The 12,158-nt window shown below is 29.9% G+C and overlaps 1 long non-coding RNA gene across 1 annotated transcript; it reads right to left on the bottom strand.

Moving 5' to 3' along the window:
• Positions 1–1,538: 1,538 nt before the first annotated feature.
• LOC124430432 lies at positions 1,539–2,563 on the bottom strand. Its single transcript, XR_006943767.1, has 3 exons — positions 2,485–2,563; positions 1,699–1,816; positions 1,539–1,599 (listed from the first exon to the last, which is right to left on the bottom strand). It is a non-coding gene; the product is annotated as an uncharacterized LOC124430432 (long non-coding RNA).
• Between the last annotated feature and the right edge of the window lie 9,595 nt (positions 2,564–12,158).

Here is a 12,158-nt window from a genome sequence, read left to right on the forward strand (position 1 = left end):
CATTTGTATTAGGAAGACTTCAACCTACAAATAGAGACATTTTTTGGCGTCGTTCTCAGTTTATTTAAATAATGTTGAATCTTTTATCGCGATCAATAGGCTGATTAATTAAAAAAAAATATTTTTATACATTTAGAAATATTTAATATATAATAATTAATTTTTTAATTTTAATACCTATATGATTTGTTGAGATGATTAGCCGGTGAAATAGCATCGATTATCGATCGCAATGCTCTAAGGTCTCTATCGTAAAACTGTTTCGAATATAATTTTTGAGATATTTCATAGGTTTCGACAAAACCTATACCATTGACAAGCATAGAGGATTCCAAAAAGCCAGCGCATTCTAAAAACTTTTTGATGATATCAAATTTATCAGGATGAACTATGCTAATTGGTCTGAACAGTTGAGCTATCTGGAAATCTATAACGTCCATCATATTCATTACCATCTGGATTCATTGTGATAAATACGCAAAGTTTGTATCGAGATTGACTGTTCGATCGTCAAGTACAACTTGACTGAATCCGTCTCTTATAGCTTCTTGAAGAGGTCTGATCATTATCGCTACAGCACTTAATGTTTTTTCTTCGAGACTATTAAATTCGTCGAAATATCCACAAGCACCATCTTGAAGTAAACCGTCTAATATTCTTGCTACTTGTGACCATTCCTGATAAGAAAAAGAAAAATTTTGTTTATCATTCCAATTAACGTGATAATATCCACTGCCTTGTGCTTTTTCGGTCAAGTTATATTAGCCGTATTAACTCCTACGACATTGAAAAACGATTATAAACAAAACTTTATTGATTCTTAAAATTTTAGTTAAAAATAATTAATTAATTCGTATCCGCGATAAAGAACTATCCAATTTTTCGCTCGTACAGGCTGTCGATATTTTAGCAAGATCAATAACAACTTTCATTTCGTTATCAATGCCAGCATATTAGTGTCGATTCTGTTTATGAGTTTATTGGCAAATCCAACTTTTTCAACGTTATGTGACTTCCTTTCTAACTTCTTTGCAGCAAAGGATTGAAAATTAATGACTGCTACTAATCTTGAGGGAGCCTCAGCGCGCAAATTGGAACACAAATGTTCCCAATAATGGCGAGATGTCGATTATATATCGTTCCTAATCTTTCCAGTGTCAATACTTATTCACCAAATTTTTATCACGTTTCCTCGCAATTTACTGACCTGAATTAACAGACACAAAAATAATAAAAAAAGATACATACATATGTAATTAATTTTATTATAATTAATATATGATATCTATTTATTAATCTATTGTTATCATTAGCTATCACCTCTTGTACCCATTGTTTAGCGTCCTTGAAAACTTTACTCCAATCATTCCGAAATGCTCCTCTTAATCTGTTGGCATATAAAAATAAAATTTTTTTCTTTTTTCCTTTTTATCATAATTTTATTATCACAATTATCATACTCGAAAAATATTAAATAATAGTTAAATATTAATAAAGAGATTATTTATAGATGAGATCTTGAATATGTATGTACATACTTTTAGCCAATATCGATTCTCGTTGGGGTCATCTAGTTCAACCAATTGATTCTAATGGATTCTAAAGATTTTAAAACAATCTCAGCTTGTTTCTAGACTTCGCCAAATAAGTAAGCATTTTTATGAATTAGATTACCAAATTGAGCGTGCTCGACCTTACCAACTATACGAATTGAGAGAGAATGTCGTATACCAGAATATATCTCTTCGAGAGGTAGGTCACCATTACAACATTCCATCGTAGAATATTAATTCGATCTTGAACGATGGCAGGACGCCTTTATGGGAAAATGAATATATTAGCCGTTGATTTTGAAAATAGAACAAGTCCATTTTATGAAAAAAAAATAGTTAAAGCTAATTCTTATCACAAATTAACATAAAATTTATGTTTGATTCAATTTACAATAAATATCTTTTAATATCTTTTAATATCTTTTAATATAAATATATATATAAACATGTATATATCATAAGTGTATCTACATATATATTATGTAAATGTGTCTGCATATTCATATATAAATTCTCATTCTCCTTCTCCCACTCTTTCTCTCTCTCTTCCTCACTCCCTCTTTCCCTCTCTCTCTATTTTTCTTTCTTTCATGTTTTTTCTTTTTTCTTTTTTCTTTTCTTCTACTTCCATCTTGCTCTCTAATTGCATCAGCGGAATCAACGATTCGTTTCAAAGGTAAACATATTAAGCAGAATTAGCATAATGAGGTATTTAAAATAAATGTAGAAATAAACCTCATGAGAAAGAGAGAAAAATAAAATTATTTTATCGATCAGAGATATACGAGAAGAAAAAAAAATATACGTGAGCGAGTAAGCACTTACTGACTTTTCTTTTACGATATGAAAATATATATAAAAAAAAAATATTAATTATCGATCGGTGACTGAAGAAAAAAAGAAGGAAAATTGATAAAAAAAATGTACCCACAGGCGATGTCAGACGTGGATTCGTTCTGTTGTCATTTTGTTCCAATTTGATTTTTTTTTTCTTTGAATTCGTTAATCCGCTATGTTTAATTCACTTTCATTGTAAACCACTATTCTAATACCTTCGGCATAATGAACGATATGACACATCAGCAGAAATTACAATGCAGTTTCCGGTTGACCCGCATATATGACCCGTATTGTTCACCATCATCGCCACCACTCCACTCCTTTCCTTTCCATATTTGTTTACCTATCTTTTTCTTCAACATGGCCGACGTATTTCGTTACGGCATAAGCAGTGTTATCGAATATTTCAATTTTCTACGTTCTTCAATTTCGATCAACGTACATAAGTACTTACGTACGTACGCAGAGGTGTTGTGCGATACGTATATATTTATGTAAACATATTGTGTGTACTTGTTAATCGACTTTACAAATAATATAAATTTTAAAATCATTTATTTGTCTTCCAGTAAATCGATACAAACTTTCTCGAATTCTAGTGAACTTTTCTTATTGATATGATTAGTTACGTAAATTTACTTATATATATATATATGGTATATATATACCTATATATATATATATATATATATATATATATATATATGGTATATATATATATATATATATATATATATATATATGGTATATATATATATATATATATATATATATATATATACATGGTAAATATATACCTATATATATATATATATACATGGTAAATACATATGTTTTGTATTATATAAAATAGTATTTATGTAATTTATAACAATGATGCCAGAATTGTCATCGAACGACAATCTTCATTAAAAGAGTGGCGTTGTGACGTCGAAGACAAACGTCAATTAAATGTATTAATTAACTCGGTCGTGTCGACCAATTTACCTCTTTATCTCTTTCTTTCTCTCTCTCTCTCTCTCTCCGACTATTGTCCATAATTGTTCCTTATCGAAGAGGAATACAAAACGGGCATCAATCATATGCGAAATGCAACACGGAGTGTCATTAAAACTGTGTAGTTCACTTACAAAGAATATATATATTAAACATATATGTTATATATGTTTGTTGACGTGTCCCTCAATTGTTCAAAGTACTTTCTCCTAAAGGCCTTGTATCACTATTAGAAATATCTGTCCTTGAAAACTCGTAGGATACTCGCTAAGAAAACGCATAGATAAAAGTCACATTTCCACCTTTGTCCAAGCTTAGGCACTTTTAGTCAAGTACTGAGTTTTCAATAATATGTCGAGGCGGGCAATAAATAAATAATGAAAGTGGATGCCTAGGCGCGACGAACCAAGGGTTATCTGGGACTAGACTTGAAATATCCATTGACATCCTCTGGTCTATACTATCACTTGAACAAAGAGGCACACATGGAATTGTTTAAACATTCCAACGAATTATCTTAACATGCCCATAATAAATAAGGATATTGCTTTACCTTTCTGTGGATATTTTACTTAAACTCCTCTAATTCTTTCCTAATTCTTTAATGCCTTCATCGATAATTCGAGAGAAATCTGGAGACAGTCGCATCAAAGCATTCTCACTTATCAATAAGACAGCCGAGTCTTACCAATATCACTGGCTATGTTCTAATCGGAGTTATCTACCACAACCTAAAACGCAACAACACAACTAACTACACATCAATCTACAAGAGTATCAACGATTGTATACTATTTCAACAAATATACTATGATAGCTTCAATTGCCGCAATATTTATTATCATGCATTTACCTCGCGAGTTTTACAGGATCCTTTAGAAGAACGCGCATTCTCCCATTAATCTGTAAGAATGCGAAGAGCAGTATTTTGCTGACAGCCTTCAAAGATATCCTAGCCTAGTACCGCTGCCCTTTTTCATCACGACTATTGGGTCTATAGCTATGCGGACAAGTAAAAGACGGGAGAAATTCTCCATGCAAATCGACTATCATCTCTAATCCTGTGCAATACGCGTATTTGGAAATACTCTCGTAGTTGCGTCCTTACGACGTAACAATGTTATATATATATGCATTATATACTACTACACAAATACTAAGTCTCGCTTGCTGCTTTACTTTTTAGCTCGTACTTATTAATTTTTTTCTGCTTTCTTTTTTCTTTTTTAAACGAATTTTCTAAAAAGGAAATCTTTCCTTTTTTTCCTTATTTTTAATAAATTCTCGCTAAGTACCTCGTACCATTTTTATAATACATATACATATATGTTTGTTTGTTTAAATTTTTTAATATTTTCGATATTAATGCATGAGAGATTAGTTTTTCATTTAAAATTTTTTCTTTATACATATTTAACAATCCATTTAAAAGTTTTTAATATTCAACCATATTTTAATTTTTATGAGTCCTGTATACGTATTGTGAGTGTGTGTGACTAATGTCTGATTCAGTCTCTCGTTCAGACTGTTGGAGAAGGGCGCATTGACAGCCGTAAAAACCTTTTTTATAAGAAATTCCCTAAATTCTTTTGAGTTTATTCCCGGGTATTGATCTGCGAAGATCACTCCTATTTTGTCGGTTTCTAGTATTCCACTTATCAACTTGATGAAATCCGTTGCACTCTGGGTTTTTGATGTTCTCATGAACGCGTATCTTGTAAAATGATCCACCAGTAGATGAAGGTATCTTTTTGTTGATCTTTGTCCTCCGAAGCCTCCAATGGTATCTATTGACATGATTTCGAACGGTTTTGTTGCCGGTCCTAGTTGTGACATCCGTCCATATTTTCCTTGCCCCCTGGATTTGTTCTTAATACATATTTCACAGTTTTGGCAAACTTTTTTTATATTTGCCGTTATTCCTTTAGCTGTATAATAAGGAGATATCCTGTTTGTCATTTGTTTAATCCCTATATGACACCATTCAGAATGTATTTCTTCAATTAATTTTAAGCTTAGTTCCTTAGATAAGATTATTTTTTCTTTGTTTCTAATTTTTTTATAGAATACTCTCTCTTTTTCTATTAGTTTTGTTTTGGTTCTCTACAGTGTACTATTTTCTTTTTGATCTGTTTTTATCTCTTTTATTTCTATTAGATTAACTATTTTTAGTATGTCTTTCGTATTTTCGGATGGTTCCAGTACTGAATTTCTGCTAAGACTATCTGCTTCGGCGTTATCTTTTCCCAGAATATATTTTATTTGAAAGTCATATTGTGACAAATAGTACGTTAATTCTCCAAGTTCTTGTAAATAGTTCTAGCTTTTATGTTCATACCTTCTAATGGTTTATGGTCTGTGAATATTGTGAACTTTCTTTCGATCAGCCAATGTTGCCAATACTTTACCACTTCCTTGATTGCCAGGCTTCCTAAGTAAATTGCTTTTTTCTCTTTTATGAATCTTTTCGTTTTTTCGAGAAATATGCTACTGGCTTTTCTTTACCATCACTCTGTATTTGTTTAAATATTGCACCAATGCCTTCCAGTGATGCATCCGTGTAAATTCTTACCGGTAAATTTCTATCAAATATTTGTAACACTGGTTGAGAACATAATAATTTTTTTATATTTGTGAAAGATTTTTCACACTCTTCAGACCATATAAACTTTTCATTTTTTCTTAACAGTTTATGTAATGGATCTAGCAGTATTGAGCTTTTCGGTATGTATTCATGGTAAAAATTTATTTTTCCGAGAAACTGTCTAATATTCTTTTGAGTTTTTGGAGTAGGAAAATTTCGTATTGAAATTAGATTATCCTTTATTAGTCTTACTGTATTGTGCTCTATTATGTGTCCGAGATATTTCACTGATTCTGTTGCAAATGTACATTTTTTAAATTTTAGTCTGAAACCTTCGTTTACTATTGCCTTCATTACTCTTTCTATGTGTTCTGTGTGTTCTTCAAATGATATTGAAAAAATTAATATGTCGTCTATGTAATTCTCTGAAAAATCTTTCAGTTTGTGCTTTCTTAGAATATTCGATAATATTCTCTGGAAAATGGCTGGTGATGTTTTTAGTCCGAACGGTAGACATGTCCATTGGAAGTGTCCCTCTTGTGTAACGAATCCAGTTTTTTGTCTATCTTCAATACGTAATGGAATTAACCAGAAAGCGGAATTTATATCTAATGTGGTGAAGTATTTACAGTTTCTTGCTTTTAATATTAAATCTTCTATTAATGGAAATGGTTAAGCTTGTGGTGTAACTATCTTGTTTAATTCGCGGAAGTCTATACACAATCGTGATCGTTTGTTCTCATCTTGCTTGAATGCTAGAGTTACTAGTGCTGCAAACGGACTATAAGATTCTTCGATTAGTTTATTTTCTAATAGTTTTGCTACTTGGTTTTCTATCTCTTTTTTATCTTCTATAGTGCACCTATATGGTCTCTTACTGCAGTATTTATCCACCAGTAAGTCTATTCGCGCTTCGTAGTCCGAAACGGTGCCTACATCATATTTGTTTTTTGCAAATATAAAATTATATTTTTCTATAAGTTTTTTTATCTTTGTTTTTTTTTGTATTGTCCAAGTGATTCAGATCTGATCTGAATTCGTCCTCATTCACATGTTCGTTAAAATTTATTTTAACTTCTTTTATTTTTTTTTTTGTATCCAATGTACTTTTATTTTCTTTTGTCTGTGTTTCTCTTTTTCGAGATATTTGTAGATTTTCATCTTGGGTTAGTTTGAATTTCTTTATCATATCCAACCCAATAATAAAATCTTCAAAGTCATTTCTTTCTACGATAAATACGTCAACGTATTCTTCTTTATCGAAAATTTTTATTTTAATGGTTACTAAACCTTTTGTTTGTGTCACACCATTGACCGTTTTTAAAAATATTTTATTTTTATCTTTTGTCTCTTTTTTTTTTATTTTGACTAGTCTCGAATTTATTAGAGAGACTTGGGAAGCTCGGTCATATGTTTCGTTTACCTCTAACTTCTCTTCTAATACTATCTTTACTTTGATCAATGGTGTGGTTATTCGTTTTTTTTGTTCCTTGCATAGGTCCACTTCTATAATTGAATTACTTCCATTTATTCTGGTTTCCTTTCTATTTTCCTTTTGAACCAACAGGAGTCCTCTGAATCATATCTAATGCCTTTGTTTAGTTTTTCATAATTCTTACACGGTTTCTTTTCTTCAAATTTCTTTTTTGTAAAACTGTTCTTATTTACTAGATTTTCACATTTTTTTATTTGTTGTACTAATTCTGTTGATTTTTGACAATTTTCTATGTCTATTTTATCTCTTATGAATTTTGGAATACCTCTTATGAATCTGCTGCTATAAGCATTATCAGGGTCTTTGTACTGATATTGTTGTCCACATCCAGTAGTAGTTTTTCTTTCCTCATAGCGTACTCCATTAGTGAACCTTCTTTATATCTGTAGGATATAGCGTATATAAACCATTATAAACCAAAAATTGTCGTTTTATAATATCTCGTATTGATTGTATGAGGTGATAAACGAAAATATATTTCTCTGTGAACAAAGAAACGACAATTTACGCTTATTATTCACGCTATTTAAATTTTATTTAATATATATTATCTAGTTTAAATTTCCTTATAAACTCTCGTGCTAACTTTCTCTTCTACGTTCTATTTCCTACTGCCCGTTTCTCTTCCAAATCTTAACGGCTCGATTTGTAGATAACAAAAAGAATTTGTAAATAACAAAGGACAATGGAAGGGCAGGCCATGAGACGCGCGGCAAATCTACCTGAAAAAAGTATATTTTCTTTACATATATATATGTATATATATATATAAATGATTTTATTACACATATAGTCTCATTCAAAAAATTTCTAAACTACAATTAATAATAATTATCTAAATTATTATCTAAATTCATCTATTTTATATAAATTTTTGACTTAGTAAGATTAAAAAATGTATACATATTCTCGCAAGTCTATTTTTCAACTATTACTATCATAATAATAATAAAAAATGTGAAAAATTATTTCAGTACTAGTACTAATAATAATACTAGTAATAATACTAGTAATACTAATAATAAGACTAGTAACACTAGGAGTAAAAGTAGTAATAATAATAAGTATTAATTTGAAACAAAGAAAATAAAAATTAATTTGTACGCAATAGGACGATGATAGGTTAAATATAAATACATACATACGTGAACTGAAAATATTAAATGTTCTAATGTTCTAAACTTGAATGATCTTATTTCAATAACGTTATTTCCATGAATTTCAAAGACATTATACTTCGTATGATCCGACGTAGACTAGATGTACCTATAGTACGTCCCTTCTCTTAAATCTTACTCTCTCTCTCTCTCTCTCACTCTCTCTCTCTCTATCTCTATCTCTCTATCTCTCTATCTCTCTATCTCTCTCTCTCTCTTTCTTTCTTTATTTCTGTAATTGTAAAAGTAGAGAAATAGGAATGAATGAATGTGTGTGTTAGTAAAATGAAAAAGTAAGGAATGAGTATGTGAATGAAAAAAGTGAAGAAATTGTGGGTGCTTCGCTAAGAAAGAGAAATAAGTGAGTGAGTAAATGACTAGAAAGAATAAAATGGAGAAATGAAGAGTGTTTCATTGAAACAGAGAACTATTGAATAAGTGTATGAGTGAGTAAAATAAATAGCAAGATAACGTATGATTGAATAAGAATAGTGAAATAATTGAATATGATACAGAAATAGTAGTGAATGGTTTGTGAAAAAGATAGAGTAATAAATGTGTGAGTGAATTGAATATAGAAATGGTAAATGTATGTTATATATATATATATATATATATATATATATATATATATATATATATAAAACTTATGACTGTTTACTACCATCTGTTCAAATTACTTGTGACTTTAACGATAGGTATGGACGATATATGTATAACGAATCAAGTGGGGAACACTGTCCTATATCGTAATTAACAGAAATAATTTTCGATCAATTTTAAAGAACAAGATCTCATTTAAAAGAAGAAGGTTTAGTCTACAGCGCCCTTTTGGCGGAGTTTGGAAAAAACATTTTATTTTTGCATAAATTATTCTTGAATAAATATCATTTTTAATATTTTTTTTTTTTTTAATAAAGCTTTTTCAAAAACCTGCCTGAAAGGTGACGGAAATTAAACCTTCGTCCTTAAACTCAGACTTTGTTCGTTGAAATCGGCCAAGAATTACGCCTATTCTCATTGATGACCTAATCCATTAAAAAACCAAAGGTAATGAACAGCCTTAAATATCAAAAATTTTGTATTCACAAATGAAATAAGCGAAATGTGCAAAATCCATATAAAGAACAAAAAAAAGCGATTGTTATTTTATAACAATATGACCAATTAGAAGAAAAACCGGCTTATTATCCTAGAAGAAATAAGAATAGGTATAAAAAAATGAAATAGTAAAATATATTAAAATAAAAAAAAATTAATTAAATATTTATATACATGCACATTTATGTACATGCAAACACCCATACATACAGGACATATTGTAATATATACTTACATTCCATACATATGTACATCCGCTATTATTTTACACAAATAGCATTGTTAGAATGAAGATACTTGAATAAATACATTCGTTACAAAAAATTTTGCGAGTTTGGACATGTTATGTATTAATGCACTACATTTTATTATTACTATCTTAAGATATGTGAAAGAATTAAGTAAGTCGATAAATGATATGTAAAGTGTAAATAAAAAGTGAACTTTAAGCATGACATAAACAAAGAATAAGCATGGTAAAAGAATTCGAGTGAATGAATGAACTCTATCCTGAAAGATGTTTCCAGTGAGAGCTGTCGTTCAGATCGGCAGATTAGATGAATTAACATTTCACAAAAATCCTCTTCATCAATTATCATTTATTGATTAATGGCAACATAATAAAGCATATATTTCGGTATACTAATTCCCAAGTTATTAACTACATTCGACGACGAGCTCATATTTTGCCCTAAATCTGAATTCGTCACAAAACAGCTGCTACCTTTGGAGGATAATCTACAGGCGGATTACAAATCTTTTGTTTTCATATGGCCTTTTTTGCACACACCTCGCTTCTCGTTACATAGATATATTTTAATCGCCATCGCTCGCAGCACTCTTTCCCTTTCTCTCTGTCGCCCACTTTGTCTCACTCTGTCTCTCTTTCCCTTAATCAAAAATCATGTTAAAAAATAGTATTCTCTCGAGAATAGATTGTGCACAAATAAATAGGTTTTTAAAAACTTCGCCAAAACAACGTCGTTTGTTAAACTTACTTCTTTAAGATAAGATCTTGTTCATCCATGTTGGTCGATCCAATCGGAGAATTATATCTGTTCTCACAGATAATGTAAATCCTGTATTCAACATTTTTCACGAAGAAATAATGTAGTACTTTGATGCTCCTCTTGAAGTAGTGATTGCCTGCTTGTTTTTGTGAGTAAATAGCTGATGCTCAGATTTTTTGAACATTTCTAAAGCAAAGAAAAGCATTGCTTGCCCGGAGAAACATGGAGAAGCTACAATAACTCACTCAATCAATTTAATGAGCTTTAGCCAGATGATTTTTTGGCAAAAATAAAGAAATACATGTTCAATCGTTTATGTCAATTGATCTGAGTTTTTAAAATATTGCTAAATTGTGAAAAAATTTGTAGTTTCTTTTAGATTTTATAGTCTAAAAAAAGAAATTCTATAAGCAACGTATGGTATGTTGATAATTCAGGAATTCTAGGTTCGGTTCTATTTCTAGATTTGATAATTTAGTCTATTCTTTATTTGATAATTTAGTAAGGTGTTACTATCCAATCTTTTATATTTATTTCCTCCACTGATGAGAGGCGTGAATTTCGCGGTGATCTGTGCTAGATAGGACACAGCAGCAGTATAATTTTTTCGATGACAAATGCTTATAAAATATATACATTTGTCGATTATTTTTTTTAAATGAATAATTAGTGAATAAATAAATATATTACATATAATTCTAAATATAGATCAAAATATGAGTTTGTTTCTGCACCATCTACGAAATTTTCCTCCCAGCGCTATTTTGATATCGTTTCCTTTGTAATAGTTCTTTTCATATTATTATTATTGCTACTATTATTACCATGATTATAATATGTAATGTAGTAATATAGTTACAAAAATAGTAAAAAGAAGAAGAAACAGAAAATTATACTTATAATTTATATATCGTGATACATATGATGACAGTAATTTATGATAACAAAAGAAGGAAAATGTATCATTTTATGTGCTGTTTGAAGGACGGATTTTCAACAAATCGTGTCCTTGATAATTTTTACACATGACTGCTCATCTAATAAAAACAACATTCGAAGAAATGTACGAAACGTTTATATTGTTTTTGTCTGCTATAATTTTTCTTTGTATTATTACCTTATGATTGTTATGCATTTATTATAATTAATATAATATATAAGTATTCACTAATTGTTTTTAAGAAAATATTGGACAAATTCTTATATGTATCAATTATATTTATTATTTTCTACGCATTTATCGTAAACCAAATGAGTACCGACATCATATCTAGCACTGACCTTTGCAAGACTCACACTACCATTAACGAAAGATATACATATGAGAGACCGAAAAGTGTGAGCTTACAGTCTACTAACACTTCTTGCTCTAACTTATACAACTTACTCTAACTCACACGAAACTAATTGTTACATATCCGT

This window comes from Vespa crabro, chromosome 18, assembly GCF_910589235.1.
Source record: "Vespa crabro chromosome 18, iyVesCrab1.2, whole genome shotgun sequence".
NCBI classification, from domain to species: Eukaryota; Metazoa; Arthropoda; class Insecta; order Hymenoptera; family Vespidae; genus Vespa; species Vespa crabro.